General features: G+C 37.1%; 1 protein-coding gene and 1 long non-coding RNA gene across 22 annotated transcripts in view; one reads left to right on the top strand and one right to left on the bottom strand.

The window, feature by feature from the left end:
* The window catches only part of NRXN1 (neurexin 1), a 1,129,526-nt gene that overhangs the window by 242,554 nt on the left and 869,740 nt on the right, over nt 1-17,232 (top strand). The gene's annotated exons all lie outside the window — the stretch shown is intronic.
* Nucleotides 5,260-6,623, bottom strand: LOC109249521 (uncharacterized). The gene is made up of 2 exons (XR_002072622.2): nt 6,423-6,623; nt 5,260-5,536 (listed from the first exon to the last, which is right to left on the bottom strand). It is a non-coding gene; the product is annotated as an uncharacterized LOC109249521 (long non-coding RNA).

The following is a 17,232-nucleotide window of genomic DNA, read 5'->3' as shown; positions in this document are numbered from 1 at the left end:
AAGGAAGAGAAGAATAAAATGTAATCATGCATATGGAAGAGGATTGCTCTAAGTTTCCTAATGAGGAAAGAGGCTGTTAGCATAAAAGTAGAAGAGAGCAATAAACTAATGTCTCTAACACAGTGGATAAGAGCAAATCTAGATCACTGTGTCATGATAAAAATTGACTTCTTCAAAGTGTGGTCCCCAGACCAGTATTATCAGCACCACTTGAGAGAGACCCTGTGAGAACTGCAAAGTTTGGAGCACCTCACACATGTTTAAATAAGACCTCTGAGTGACTCTGATGCTGGCTGAAGTTTGGGAACCACAGATCCACAGTGTAGAATGAATTTGAAAATAGACTAGAGGTCCCATTTGGAAGGACAAAGTTAGTCCTGTAAATTAACATAAATCCAAACTAAGCAAATAGTTAATACAATTCTTTGAAGATAATAATAAGAGATAGGTTCGGAAATATAAATAAGGATGCATTTGTGAGCTTTTGAAGAAATTATTTTACAGGGTTTATTTGACATCTAAGTGGATCATTCATAAAACTGGATGAGGTTGATGAGCCAATTGTTGCCTAATTATATCACTGTAAGAATCTGAAAAAGGTTTTCAGGCATAATGTAGAATATAAAGAAAAAGTTTCTCAAACAAAATCCTAGTTTTTTGCTATTAAACCACATTACCCATCCATAAAGTTGATGTAGATGGGGAATTATGTATAGGTAATATATTGCACATTTGGCAATGCTTCTTTTGCATTTCTTTTAAAAATATGCATTCTTTATTTAAATACCCTGACATAGATGATATCTTCCCTCACATTTTCATGCTGCTGTTCTGGGAAAGTAAATTATGCTGTGATAAAAAATAAGTAATTGCTTCTTGTGTTTAATTGATTTTTTTATAGAAATTACAATGCAGATTTGATTAAAGGAAGATAGTGCATTACCTACGGTTGGTTCACAAGACACATAATGGTATGAAAGAGTGCCACCCAGAACAGAAATTATACCATCATTTTGTCTGAATGCGTTGAGTGGGAGATATTTAGAATTCTTTATGACTTATAAACACTGCAGAATGTTTCTTTTCCCATCTAAAGCAGGATGATAGGGACATCTATTTCACAGCCATAACATGTCCTGACTGTTAAATTGTAGAAGCCTTTTGGGGAGAAAAACTAATGGTAGACTTTAAATAAGAAAGAGTATTGTGAATTTGATGCTGACAAATGATGTCCCTTGTAACAAGGTCACTCGTGAAGTTTCTAGTTAGACTGAGTCAGATGTATCAAAGAAACCTGAAAAGTCCCAATAACCACACAAAACAAAGAAACAAACAAGATTAAATTCTAGTTTTTGCTTTACTCCAAGGTTTCACAACCTTGGCACTATTAACATCCTGGGATGGTTAATTCTTTGTTGTAGGGATGGTCCCATGTGTTGCCGGGTGTTTAGCACTATCCCAGTGTCGATCTACCAGATACTAGTACTTTCGCAACATCCCCCCCCAAGTTGTGTAGTGCTTTCTACACTTCCATTCAATTATTCGTAATGCCCACCCACATCTCAGTTGTGACAGGACTGTGTTTTCAGAGCACATGTTATTTATTTGCTTGTTTGTTTGTTTGCATAATGTTTATTTATTTTTGAGAGAGAGAGAGCACAAACAGGGACGGGGCAGAAAGAGAGAGAGACACAGAATCTGAAGGAGGCTCCAGGCTCTGAGCTGTCAGCACAGAACACATTTTAAACCTATGTGGGACAGAAACAACAGAAATGTTTTCTTCTAGAGGTTTCTTTGTGGTTCTGAATGACAAATGAGACCCTGACCCTTCTTTTACAGTTAATACAAGCAAATCTAAAGACACATGGAAATTGCAGTTTGGTGTAAAGGGTATAATTCTTATTTTTAAGCAGACAGTATTTATTAACAGAGGTCTTAATTTTGGAATAACTTCTAAATTACTGCAGCCTGAGGAGTACAATTGGGGCTGTACAAGTTGTATATACTGTAGAGAATTTTTTTTTTAAAGAAAACCTTCTGAATAGATAAGGATTCAATTCATTACTGAGCTGTTCTTCAGCAAAGAGTCTTCAGTGGCCTCCAGTATGCATTTGGCAAACTTAGGAGTGCACACCGAGGGCCAAGCGGAAGGGAAAAGCCCCAAAGCGAGAGGAGAATCTGGGCGAGAAGATGAATCCATATGCATCCTTTGGAAGCCAGATGAGCAGATGGTGCTGTTGACATTCTGTTATGAGAGTTGAGAAGCCTGGCCATTATTCTCCCTGGGACGGAAGACCACGTCTTTCCTGCATGGAGAAGAGCTGTACAGGCAAAGCTAGGATTTTTCTTAGCAAAAAGTTTGGAATATGCTCTAATATTTTGACTGTTTCTACCCCACAAAGGAATTTCTCCAATTTCTGATTCCACTGTTAGTAAAGCATTTATATCCACATTTAGCTGTGAACTGCAAAACCTAGCTTTCAAAGCTTTTCCTCTTAGTACATGCCTCGCTGTTGAGAGTTGTTTTTGTTTTTGTTTTAACCCATTTTGGTTGCATTTACTACTGAACGAAGTAGCAATGTAAATCTAGTTTCAGTTACTGTTTTTGTTTTTTTATCTGTTAAGTTTGTATCTTTTTTAGAAAGAATACCCAAAACAGGGAAGCTCAAAAATCAGGAACTGGTGTGTATTTTATCCTAGAAGTTTGCTCCCAAAGAACAACGGAGTCATTTTTCTTAGTGGATAATATAGCAACTCCTTGAAATGACATTTCTCTAATGTTTTGTTTCTATTTTTGTGTAGAGGAGAATGAGTGGCCAGGAAGTGGGATGTTTGGGGGATCCAAATCCAGAGAGAAAATGCCAATGGGGAGGCAAACTTCAAGTGATATAAGAGATCATCATCTCTACGGAGTTACTAAAGCAGCTGCCAATTCCAGATATCACCAGATTTCTGTGGGTTGAGATTATATTGCCAAGAGAGGATGAGCAGAGTGGGTAAGAACTGAATGGGGAATGTTTCACAATTAGGAAGATGTGGGACAGGTAGGCCTGATTTCTGTCTGAGCATGATGAGGAGCAAATAATGTTAAAAACAGGTAATCCAGTTCTTTGGTGGAGGCCTCTAGGCCAACATGACAGGAAAAACCAAAGGGCCAAGTTCACATAAGTAGAAGACGCCAAGTCATTACCAGTAAGTAGCACAGACACAGGTAACAATAGGCTGAAAAAGGACTTATCCTGCCTAGACTTGTAAAGCTGTTCATTCTTTTTTAAGGAACATAATTCGGAAAACCTAGGACTCAGGGGGCTTCTGTCCAACCAAACTAGGAGCAGATGAACTGTAATGTTCTAAAATGATCCTTCTTACTCTCACCATATGTAGTAATGCCCAGGTTTGATTACTTTCTTCTGTAAATGGCTATCTCAGGTGAATGGCAGTTTTCTTTAGTACTTTCCCTATGTACCAATTCTTTAAGAAAATAATTAGTTCTTTTTACCTAAATTGATTGGCTGTGGCTTTGATTCTGAACTATCTGCCGTCCGTAGTTTACCTTGATTTTCTTCCCATATTCCTTCAAAATCAATGTGTTTATTTATATGCAAAGCTTCCATTCATTACAGTTGCCGCCCACTGTCTCAGAAAGGCACTGCTGTTATTTTCAGTTTTATTTCAACTTTGGGATTATTTATTTTAGATCATTCTTTCCTCCTGTAGCATGAAGCAATATTTTAATTTCATTGTCAAAAGATGAAAGACGTAGGAGTTAGTTACAGTTGTGATTGCCCTGTAGCTGAGATTGAATGGAGCTGGAATCTATTTAAATTTGCATTGTGCTTGCAAGATGAAACTTCAATGATTCTTTGTTAAACCCTGTCATTTCATGGTTGCATTTAATAGTAAGAAGCCTTTTAGATGCTGTAGCCATGTTGTATTTGCCTTTTCTTGTTGCTTGTACGTGGAGGGGGTGGCAGCCAGGAATTTGGTTTTGGGGTCCAAGCGGTAGGTATAGAAAGATGTGTCTCTGTGCTTGTATAGGAAAATATGAAAATGTTTAAAAGGTGTAAAATTATGATTTAAAACTTCAGCCATTCTAGAATGTATGGAATTTCTTTTAAAAAAAATATTTTCAACCCACAGGCCTTACAGAATCTGTCCCCTTATCTGTAAAGTTCTTTTTCTCCTCCATCCCATTCCCCACCCTGAATTCATACTGCTCCATTCCCTGTACCTTTTCATCTCCCTATTATCTATCATGGACTTATCTTTTATGTAGCACCTTTTTTTGAAAAACTTCCCATGACCTCTCAAGCCCTTAATTACCATTATTATAGTAATTATATGGTAATTGCTGAGTTTACTCATCTATTTTATCCTTGTACATGGTAATCTCCTTATAGATAGGATGCCTATTAGCTACACAATGGGTAACTACCTTGCTTACCATCGCTGTTATGTTTACATTTCTATCTTATTCTCAGATTTTGATTTGAGGAGCCATTGTCAACTGTGCATGCCCTTGTTCTCATGTGCTTGTGCTCTTTCTCTCTCCCCCCACCCAACCCTGTAAACACACACACACACACACACACACACACACACACACACACACACACCCATACATACTTTGTCAGTAGTAGATATCTTGGAAAGAAGACCCTGTGATATTATAAAAGTTACCCCATAACGATGACCTTGTCCTTATCCACTAACATCCGACTGATATACACATGTTTTGTATGCAGTTGTTCTATGACATTGATGCACTCTAAATGGAAAGCTCTTGGCAAATAGTGTGTAAAAAGAGTGAGGAAGGCAATGGTGCAGATAAGATAAAATAACCCAAATGAAAAAGTTATACTTACTTCCTCATATTTTGGAGCACAGAACGTTTTGGGATCTTTATCTTTACAAATTCAGACTGGATTAGTATACAGAAATGTTCAAGGCACTTTCATCTGCATTATGCCAATTAATCCTGTGACACCCCTGAGCAGTGACGGGATATCCATTCTTAGATGACAGAAGTGAGAATCACGGGCTCAGAATGTTTCAAAGCAATTCACCGGGGCCAAAGGCCCTCCTCATCCCTCTGCACCACAAATGCACCACAAATGCACTTAAGTCATAATGTGGTAAGGGAGAAAATTATTTTACTTTAAATTCTTGTTAAATGAGGGTAGAGGATTTTTGTTTTCTTACTTTGTATTTTCCTAAAGAAGTGCACTGGAGATCCTCAGGAGAGACCCTTGGACACTCTAAAAGATATTTCAGAGTTTTATTGGAATATATGGTCAAAATGATTGAAACATGATGGTTCTCTTCACAAAGCCCTCCAAAGATGGATACAGCAGCATTTCTTTCAAGATCTCTCCTCAGTTTTATTAAGATAACTATCCTCTCTTCTTATTTCCCACAGATGTTTTCCCAATGGTGAGAGTAATAATGTTAAAACCGCAACACTACCTACAGCTGCAAATCCATTCATCTTTGCACATCATGCTTGCTGCACTGGTGGCGAAGGCCATTCTGTCACCTTTAATTAAAAGCACACAAACAAAAACAAATGAAGACATTTCCATCTTTCATATGATTTTAGCCTGGTGTCCTATTTCACTGTTCTGCCTTTAAGCAAATTGACTTGCCTAATTTGAGGGAAGGTTGGTTTACCATTTGTAATTCTTACGTAGGCATTAATCAGTATAATTAAAATATGATAGCATCTGGATGTTAAAAGCACAGGTGGAATGAATTAATGTGGAAGACAAAAGGATGGAATCTGCCACAGAAATTCTGTCTCAGTCTCTCATTCTCTCTCTCTCTCTTTCTCTCTCTCTCTCTCTCTCTCTCTCTCTCACACACACACACACACACACACACACACACACACACACACACACATATACCTCAGATCAAAATTGAAACTATTTTTAAGCAGGCAGAAGAATAATCTAGTTGCCAATTCCTCTACAAGGACTGTCTAAATCCTATAATCTTACTTGTCTTCAGCTTGATGGGGCTATAATGGCACAGAGGTAAAGGGAAGATCATTATTCTTCATTTGTTCCATTTATGAAATTCCGTCTGAAAACCCAGGCACCATGTTGGCAGGCACTGAAAAAAAGTGCACTCCGAGCTTTTCTTCATTTCTTTTCTCGAAATCGGTAGGTATTGAGAATGCGGATGAAGCCTTTTATAGCCTGGCATTTAAACTGAGCCAATTTGTTATAGAGGTGAATAAAAACAGATTTTGTGGTGTCATTTTTAAAGAGCCCCTCTTTGTTGAGAGCCAGCCTTATGCCACACTTTCTGTGTTACATAGATGACCCTCATAATGTGCATAAGTGTTTTTTTTAATATTGTAAACTGGGTTGCTAAAATTAAAAGTTTATATTTTTTACAAAAACATTTGGAATACTCACATCACATCCCAAGATTCCTTGAGTCAGTCTGTAGTCGTTATTTCCATTCTGCTCATCCTGACATCTCCTCCTCCTCCCACGCTTTTTTTTTGGCACTTTCAGCGTGCAAGCGAAAAGGCCTGCTCCAGCTGAGGCCAGAGGAAGGCAGGGGCATAGCTCTTACACCATACCTGGAATCAAGTCACACAAGAAATAGCCTTGGCTGTGACACAGCTTCTGGGATGAAAACAGATTTCAGGATACAATAGTAGGTGGGCAACAGTGCCACTGATCCAATCACAACTCTAGAATAGTCTCAAAAACAAATGTCTGTCACTCTTTGTGCTAGAACTCTCTTACACAAGGAACTCCCGCATCTCCTCTGTTTCATGCTATGAAGCTAACAAATGAAAGCTTCCTCTACCCCTGCCTTTGTGCCTCCCAGTTTCTGCTTGTTCAGGACTTTGTTTACTTCATTACTTTTTCTTACTGTCTTCTTTCTGCATTTTTTTATTTACCTCATTACTTTTTCTTACTGTCTTCTTTCTGCATTATTTTTTTTTAGTTCTCACATCTTCCACCAAAACCTTCTGTATTAGTCTGCTCTGGATACTATAACAAAGTACGACAGACTAGGTGCCTTAAGCAACAGAATCGATTTTATCACAGTTCTGGAGGAAGGAAGTCCGAGGTCACGGCATCCATCAGGGTTAGTGTCTGTTGAGACTTCTTTTCCTGACTCAAAGACAAGCCTTCTTGCTGTGTTCTCACATGGTCTTTCCTCTGCGTATATGCAGAGGGAGGAAGGGAGAGAATAAGGGGGAAAAAGGAGGGGGTACAGTGAACTCTGCAATGCTGTTTCCTCCTCTTATAAGAACACCAGTGTTTAAATTACCCCCTCCTTATGAACTCATTTAAACTTAATTACCTCCTTAAGAACCTTTCTCCAAAGATAGTCACATCAGAGGTTAGGGCTTCAACATACGCATTTGTGAGGGACACAGTTTGGTCCTTAACACTCTCTGATAGATACCTTTTCATGTGTCCCAGGAGAGAGGATCTCAATATGTATAGGGTTCCCATGATGGGCCATCCTGCCCTCACTATTACTATAGCCCTTGCCAAGGCCCTCCTCATATCTTTTGGACCTATTCCATGAACCTCCTAATGTGTTCCCTGCGCATGACCTTAACTCTATTCATCCTTCATAAACCTGCCTAAAAATGAGTATTATTTTGCCACACTCAGCCCTAAAGCCTTTCCATGATCCCTCATTACTTACATGTTAAATTTCAAGCTTTGAAGTAACACATATGGTCTTCCATGATCTCTTTATCATAACCTATCTCAAGTCTTATTCCCTACCAAAACTTGCCCCATGCTTTAAATCTTAGTAATTATGGGACATCTGGGTGGCTCAGTCTGTTAAGCATCTGACTCTTGGTTTCAGCTCAGGTCATGATCTCATGGTTTGTGGGTTCGAGCCCCACATCAGGCTCTGTGCTGACAGCGCAGAGCCTGCCTAGGATTCCCTCTCTCCCTTTCTCTGCCCCTCACTCCCCCTCTCTCAAAATAAATAAACTGTAAAAAAATTTTAAAATCTTAGTGATTTTAAATTGCTGTGGTTTTTCATGCCTTAGTCTCCTCTACCTGGAACTCTGTCCACATTCTTCTCCAGGGTCACTCCTATGCATACATTACATCCATTACTGACTCCTTCAAGAATTTTTCCCCCCAGAAATCAAGTAACCATTTTCTCTGTTCCCAAGGGATCCTGTGCACATTTATATCCTAATATTTACCATAGTATAGTAAAAACATTTGTTTCTGCATCTGCTTCTTTGAATAAAATGTAACGAAGAGTTTATTTCTTCAAAGTCAGGATCTATTTGTGATTCATTTTATATCTCTAGTAACTAGTACAATGCCTGATAAATTGTAGATATCCAATAATACATTTGTTGAAGAAACCTTCAATAGATCAACGAGACAGCTCAGCTAATCTCTCTGTTCCTCTCCTACCCTGACAACTTCAATCTCTCTCTCTCTGTCTCTCTCTCTCTCTCTCTCTCTCTCTCACCCATCCCCTCTCCCCCAACCAACTCTGTCTCTCTCTTTCTTTCTCTCTGATACATGCATACAAATTCTCAACTAATGCAACCTCCACAGTATTACATAGATGTCATTTTCTAGGATTTTGCCAGATTTGAGACCAGGAGGGGACCTGCTCAACCTGATTGTGTGAAGCTTTGAATATCTGTTACTTGTACCTTTGAGAAAAGTGGAAAGTACTCTTTAAACATGCAGCAGGGCAAATGACAGATGCAGAGTTAAAAATAAGGAACAGACTTGGTTTACTACCAGCTTGTTTTCCTGTGTGAATAGGTGAGATTTTTAACAAATACACTATCCACAGACAATAGTTACTTTAGTCTTATGATTCCTGTCAAAGGATAAACCAAGTAAAGGGATACAAATATGTCTGTGGGAGACTATTCATATTCTTGGAAAAGAAGTACCATGGTTATGTGTGAAGACAGGTAAACTATTTTGTATATTATGAAGTGATTTCTGTAGCTACTATATTAGAAAAATGTTCTAAATAACAACTCACTGTGAATAGTGGTTACTAAGTGGAAAAGGAGGCAGGGAATGCTATTAGAATGGAACTTGTGCCATTCATTTTCTCTAAAGATTTGGAGCTGCACCTGTGATTTATCTGGAGGACTCAAAAGAATAAGAGTGTCCGGGACAAAATAAAAAGAACAGGCTGATCTCTGATTTTGTCTTATTCTCCTAGGATATGGGCTTAGCCAGGAATATATAGCTGAATAAAAAAAAAAATCAAAGACTGAGAGCCCAAGAGAACCCCAATGGGTGCCAAAACTAACAGAAGGATCCCCTGCAACCAAGAGCATTAGCTATATCACCAATTTAACAGAATCCCTATGCTGGCTGAGAACCAGGAGATGAGACTGTTATTAGATAGTTGGGTTGACTGAGAATTATGTCAGTGGTTTGTGATGTCGGCTTTAGGGGAATCAGCACTTGACTGGGATTTAGGGTCATCAGAGGCAATATAATATAATGGGAAAAAATGTTAGTCCTGGATCCATGGTTTACTACCTGCATGATCTTGAACAAATCACATAATTACTCCATAATTCAATTTCTTCATCTGTCAAATGGGCATGATAATAATAATAGAATAGGGTGATGGTGGAAGGGAAATTATTCCTTCCCCATTTCTAAAATGCAAATCTCAGAAACATGATGGAACTTTCACAAATGTAGATGTTAGTTTGTGCAAATCGCTGTCTTTTCCCCCCATAATTGTTCAGTGGCTTTACCTTTTCAATAGCCATTCTATATCACCTGACTTGCCTCTTTGTTCCCTACCTTTTCTTGAATCCTTTTCAGAATCTTCAAACCAGGCCCAGAGTCACTAGTGTCAGATTTTAAAGAACCAACTATCACTCAGGGAGAAATAATGATTAAACACTGGAAAGGAAGGCAATGGCACTCTCTGTAGCCCCAGAAACATTTCTGTTCTCTCCCTGTGCTTCTGGGGGTGTTACATATAAGTGAATAGTATGTCATAGAGCTTTATAGACTATCCAAATTAATTTTTGTTAATATCTGTGGCTTTTTGTTAGCATATACACAGAAGTATAGAAATAAAAGAAGTGACCATAGACAATACAACCAACCTTAAGGAACTCAAGATATTTTTCTTAAGATTTTTCCTCTCTCAATTTTAGAAATAACCTGTAATATGAATGGAACCCTAATCCATTTCTTATTGGAGTTAGATTTTATAAACCTTCTTTATATCTACCCTCTAAATCAAGACAAGAAGATGTTTTGTTAATTGTGCACAGGCAGCAAAAGAGCAGAAGAGAAAATATCTACTTAATGACCTCATTTTAGGTGGTAATAATAGAATAATGATGACCAACATTTACTGTTTCCTATGTATCAGACACTGTCAAAAGCAACATATATCCTTAATTCAGTCAAACATTTCACCAGCTCTATAAGAATGAAGTTAATATCCATCAGTAATCCATTTTTACAGCAGAAGACACTTATCCAAGTAACTTAATCAAACATACTGAGCCAGATTTGAACAGGGGCAGTTTGGTCCACACCCTCTTAACTAATATGCTAAAAAAATATATTTAAAAATTTAATTTATCTTCTAATCATGTGAGGAGTATTTGACATTTAAAGGAACTTATAGAGAATTGTTTTATAAAATAAAAATTCACTGTCTATTTAACCTTTTTAGAAAGTCTACCCCTCATTTATTTTCTTCAGGTAGATGTGTTATTGTTACAATGGTACACAGTTGGGGCTAAGTTAGGAATGAAGTTTGAATGCTGAATGCCCCAGATTCACTCTCCTTCCTTACACTGCAAAAATTTTTATTCTCTTTCTGCATATTCAGGCATAAGTGTTTGGATACAGTTTTCCAGAAGTCCTTTGCACTTCTGCATCTCTTGCATAGCAAGATACTGACTGCCCTTTTCAGACTATCAGGAATGTTTAATCATGAATATTCTTGGAACATAGATTATATTATATCTGTGGTTTCCCTCCATGCATACGTATTGTCCGGTATAATAAAGATAATATTTTCCTGTAGCAAAAGGTAAGCATGTTGACTGTCTATTATAAAATATCGGGGTTCACCAAGCTCATAGTTCCCCTTCTTGAACATAACCCACTGCATCCGTGGGTGCCATCTAGCATTCTTTGCATTACCTTAAAGAAAATGGGGATCACAGAACCAGCACAAAAAATACTGATACCCCGGCTACTGTTTTTGCTGTGAGTCTTCTACCAACATTTATGAAACTGCAGCAGGTTAACTTCTTACATTTCAAGTTGGGTAAAATCTCCAAGCCTTAACAGTCCATGATATTAAGGATTCAGGTTATTAAAATCCTGAAGCAAAGCATATTTCCTAGGGTAATATGAGCTAGATATTACAAATAGTGAAGAGGAAGAAACCCAGAAAATGGTCACAGAAAAATGAAGATGAAAAGACATCCAAAGTGGACTTAACTAAATTTCAGTGGAAGATCAGTCATATCATGCACACAAAATGTAATTAATACATCATAAAAATATTCAATGTAGTATTCAAAAATTTTTAAGAAAATAAATAAAATGATATTTTCACATATCACATAGGAAAAATGTGACTTTTCTAAGAATTGAAATTAGATATCCAACATGTAAGAAAATTAATTCTAAAATTAAAATTTAGATATCCAACATTTAAGAAAATATAAAGAATAAGACTAACCAATTCACGATGGAATGAAAGTTAGAATAACTCTTCTGGAATACAGTTTTCAAACAGTCCAGTAATTGTAATTTTAGAATTAATTAAATAAGTAATCAGAGGTTTATATAATGATTTATCTTAAAAGATGATCATGGCATTGTTATTTACAAAGGAAATGAAAATAACATGGATACGTCATAATAAAAACTAATAAACCAAAGGACAGTCTACGTAACAGTATGTGAGGGTGCTCGAGAGTGTGTAATGCTGTGTAAAGTTATTCAGCTATACTGGTAAGTGAAAACAGCATATTACAGAACACTATGTATATAATGTTTATAATTTTTATTATAAATGTATAGGTATATACAGATATAATCTTTTTCACCTTAAAATGTTTATTTTATTTCCATTGTAATATAATTATAAATTATAATTATATAATTTATACAATAGCATATCATATAAATTTAAAGTGTACCCTGTTTTGATGTAACACATTTGTATGTTGCAATATGGTAACCACGATAACATTAGTTAACACCTCTGTCATGACTCATAATTATCAATTTGCATTGAGAACCATTAAGATCTAGACCCTTGGAAATCCGACATTTATAATATTGTTGATTATAATCACTATGCTGTGTATTAGACCTCCATATGTAATCTTGAAGAACATACATAAAAATGTAAACAGTTCTGGGTTGTAGGATTATATGTGATCTTCACTCTATGTATTTGTATTAATTTTTTAAATTTCTGAAACCATGTATTACATGCATAATAAAATGTTAAATTTGTAGTCAATAGGGATGCTACTGTACTATTTGCCAGTTTTTTTTTAATTTTTTTTTAACGTTTATTTATTTTTGAGACAGAGAGAGACAGAGCATGAATGGGGGAGGGTCAGAGAGAGAGGGAGACACAGAATCTGAAACAGGCTCCAGGCTCTGAGCAGTCAGCACAGAGCCCGACGCGGGGCTCGAACTCACGGACCGTGAGATCGTGACCTGAGCCGAAGTCGGACACTTAACCGACTAAGCCACCCAGGAGCCCCATACTATTTGCCAGTTTAAAAGGATTTTTTTTTTTAATATAGGTTTTCCATGTCACCTGTTGTAATGAATAAACATGAGCATGTTATGCCCAGAATTCGTGATCCCCAAAGACCACTAGGGAGCCGAGTCCGATGCAAAAGCAAAAGAACCTTTATTCGAGCTAGCTCGAGCTCAATCCCCTACCTGCACCGACGCAGTGGTGAGATACCAGGGAGAGAGAGCGAGTTTCAAAAGCACAAAGGTTTTATAGGGGTCTAGGGGCAGTTGGTGAGGTAATGGCTGTGGCCTCAGCCGATTGGCTGGGGAAGGGTCGTGGCCTCAGCCGATTGGTTGGGGAAGGGTCGGAGTCCTGTTACGCAGGTCGCTGGGCGTGTTTTGATCAGAAAGTTTGAACGGGTGAGCGGGAGGTTACTCAAGGGGAGGAGGCGCAGTCTGAGGTTTCTGTGAATTTCCCGGAAAAGGGGTCATGTCGGGGACATAGTCACTCAAGGTGGAGAACACAGAACAAGATGGAGTCGGCCGGCGTAGGCCCGCCCTTTCAGAGCACTTTGCACAAATACGTGCAAGAGGATAGGGAATGTGTACCAGGATATTCCTGAAACACTTTGGACTTCTCAATGTTGGATATATCCCTCTTTCAAGTTTTTGTCTTTACTGATATTTCTCCTACTAAGATCCCAGGAATCGTATAGTTATTTCAGATGCCATCTTTTTTATTGCTTTTATTTAAACCTTTTAAAATATCTTACCACCTTTCTTTTGTTAATTCCAATAGCTTTTAGTGTTTATCCCTTGTCCCACCAAGGCTCTACCAAAAACTGGATTAGTTGTATGCTATTATTATGCCCCACATTGTTATTATTAAGTCATGTGTTTCTTGAACTTAGATAGGACTCTTAGAATCTGGGACAACATAAGGGCGCCTGGGTGGCTCAGCTGGTTGAGCATCCAACTCAGGTCATGATCTCGTGGTTCCTGGGTTCGAGCCCTGCGTTGGGCTCTGTGTTGACATCTCATAGCATGAAGCCTGCTTTGGATTCTGTGTCTCCCTCTCTCTCTGCCCCTCCCCTGCTCTCACTGTGTCTTTCTCTCTCTCAAAAATAAATAAACATTAAAAAATTTAAAAAAAAAGAATCTGGGACCATATTTAGCTCAGTAGCAGACTATTAAAAAACAATTACTAAGTTATAACTGAATTCTGCTCTTACAAATTAGAGGGAAAAGTCTTTCCTAGTTGATCTCTTTTCTTTTTGTTTTAAAAACATTGGGCTTGATGAATTTCAATTTCTTTTCATTTTGTCCTTTGAATGAAGGGAGGCAGATGCACCTGTAATGATTCATTGTTTTTACACCTTCAGTCCCTGAGGAATCAGACATGATTGTCAGCAGCAGCTGCTTCTGATGCTGCTAAATGTGTCTGAGGAGTTTGGTGACTGATTGTATCTCAGAAACTCATCAGGTGTTAAGAAAAAAAAGAAGAAGAAAAGAAAGAAAGAAAGAAACCCAAAAACCAAGGTGACTAAAAACTGTGTCCTCCCCAGTTATGTTATTAATGACACAGTACCTAAGTTCTACTCAGAGACCTGATGCAAGATTGTCAGAAAAATGAAAATGGTAGTGTTATCTAATATTTGTGTTAAATTGTCTATATTTTACAGCATTTTCACATTCAGGCTTTTATCCTTGTGGTAAAGCAGAGGTCAGTAGAGCCAACTTTATTACCCCTTTCTAGCAACTAGAGAAGCTAGACTCAGAATGTTATTTGACCTGCTCTGGACCTAATTCTCAATCCACTATTCTGTGTTTATTTCATCATGCTGCTTTTCTGACCTTATGCATTTATATCAGTTAGAACTTAGCCTTTTAAGATATTCAGACGCTATGCAATATTTTCTTTTGTATTTTCCTTAATAGGAATGTCAAGTATTTGACATTTTTTCCTTTAAAATATTCCTCTGATGCTTGTGCAATGCCAAACAACCAGATACAGATTGGAATGCTTTTGTTCTACAGTACTTTGCTTCCAAAATGATTACAAAAGCTTTACAGTAGTGAAGTAGCCCGTGCTAGTGAACATGGGCTGAGCCCCAAAGCAATTCTGCTTGTTAAGTGTTTCAGGAACTTGCCCGCCAGTCTGTATGTAAGCCATTCTGAACATCAGTGTTCTGTCTTGCAAAAGATTCCCTTACTAATCTGGTACATTCATAGTAAACTAATCACAAAATGTTTGCTTTTAGGTACTTGACGATGAAAAATTGTATATCATAAGTATTTTGATTTCCTTTAACCCACTTAAATCTCATACCTTTTTGCTAAAAGAAATTAAAAGTAATATTACAAAAGGCAGTTTACCTCTTAGAAGCTTTCTTTGGCAATATATACAATCTAGGAAGAATAAACTGGAACTTTACTCTCTGTACTTAGAAAGTAAAGATTCATCATGAAAGAATATATATGTATGTATGTGTGTATGTATGTGTATGTACATATTTGTGTATATATATTTGTGTATATATATGTGTGTGTGTGTGCATGTGTATACATATATATACACACATCGTTTGACATGATCACCTTTTTCTACAAGTGTGCAGATGACTCCTAACTTTGAAAGCCAATTCTAATGGGAGAAAATTGGCAGATTTTCTTAGGCAGATAGAAGAAGAAATAAATGATCACTTAACTACACACTGCAAAAGGCCCAGCATTAGATTGTGTTTCATTTCTTTTCATGGAGGTAGGATTGGTGGACCCTGACCCTGGGGGCTGCAGAATATTGGATTCTGACACTGTAATGTGGCAGGAGTATAGTCTCATAAGAAAAATTTTTCCTAGAGTCATAACTGCAAGTGGTCTAGGGACTTGTGGATGTGGCTCCATAATAATGAAATATGACCTTCACTTGAATTTGGTTATTGTTTTAAATGAAATGTCTGTTGGCATGAGTATTTACTCAGTGTGAGTGCTTGTTGGGTTTGGTAAAATGTTTCTGTCAAATTATTGGTATGTAAGGATGTTTAGACAAATGGAGAAGTTTCTACTAGTGGCTCAAAGCTGGATGCAGCACTTTAAAAATCATGAGTGTCCTAAAATAATGAATCAGAGATTAGCATAAAACTCCTCCCTTTGTACATTCTTGGCATCCCTAACAAATCCTGAACCATGTCAAATTTCTGTTAAAATGATAACATTTTAAATCCACCTAAATACAGCAGAAAAATATGTTACTTGAAGTGTGTGGACCAAATGATTTTGTAAAGTAAAACATTCTCTAAAATATATTTTTAACTCTTGATATTTTACATCCAATTTTTATATTAAGTTTTTGTTTATAAGTTTTTCTTGGAATTGTTCAAACTTGTGCCTAATGATCCAATCGAAGCCAAAATGTGAAGAGACATATGTTCTTCTCAGTACTATCAAAATGTCAGTCCATTGATTTGTAGTATTATTTTAAATGCCCCATTATGCTTTGAGTCCGGAGTAAAATTTTGGAATATTTCCTTTATCTTAGTTTTGAAGCATCTAGAGGTCAGAGACTGAGTTTTTTCTCTTACAGTGCCAACAACCATACCACACCCAATTAAGCAATCCATAAATGCATGTTTAGAGACAATTCCCATTCCAAGAGAAAAGAATCACCCTGAGTGAACTTGGGAATGTTTTCCTGGAAGAATTGACTTTTAAACAAGAGATTTTAAAGACACCAAAATGTTGAGTTGAGATAAAGGCACAAACCTATGAATACTGTTTTTGTTTTTGTTTTGAAGGATGAAAAACATTTTTATTTTCCTTTCAACTTCTTCATTAAATGATTACTTGGAATGGCTTCTCTCTGTAGTTGGTAGTGACTACCTGGGCATAACTCTGACAGTGTCCACTAATGTATCAGGCTTTGTATCTTTAAAGGCAAAGTTCAAAAACAGTCTTCATAAAAGTTTTGTTAGTTATTTTCAAAGTCACAAACATGTAAATTTAGGGATTCCCAAAGTATATGTTAATGGAATGACAACTCTAACATTCGCTTAATAACAATGAAGTTGTTTTTCAGGTCATAATGAAACATAAGACTTTGAAGAAATCTTTATAGAATCTAAATTCATCAGGTGGTTGAGAAACACAAATCTAAGGAAAAGATAACATTATCTCAGGAGAAAAAAAAATTTAGAATTGTATAGAAACAAAGAAAATACAGTATTGCTGAGGTTTTGGCTGTCCTCTGGGGCTTTACAGGATGAAGAACAATTCTCTCTGTCATTGTTTGAGAATCCTATTCATGTGGGATGCTTGTATTAACTGACTATATAGACTATATTATCAGATGGCTTGGGTAGAGATTGAAATGCAGAAAAGGAAACATTCTGACCACATAGGAAATCAGACTGTCTTGGAGCTATAGTGAAACAAATTATATTGTCTGTTTGCGTTCTATTTAATTTAATTTGTGCTTATGGCTGGGGATGGAGTAGGGGGA

This window comes from Panthera pardus, unplaced genomic scaffold (assembly GCF_024362965.1).
Source record: "Panthera pardus isolate Hobbes unplaced genomic scaffold, ASM2436296v1 HiC_scaffold_25, whole genome shotgun sequence".
Classification (NCBI taxonomy): Eukaryota; Metazoa; Chordata; class Mammalia; order Carnivora; family Felidae; genus Panthera; species Panthera pardus.
Note: the sequence above shows the minus strand (reverse complement) of the source record. Positions and strands in the feature narration are given on the sequence as shown.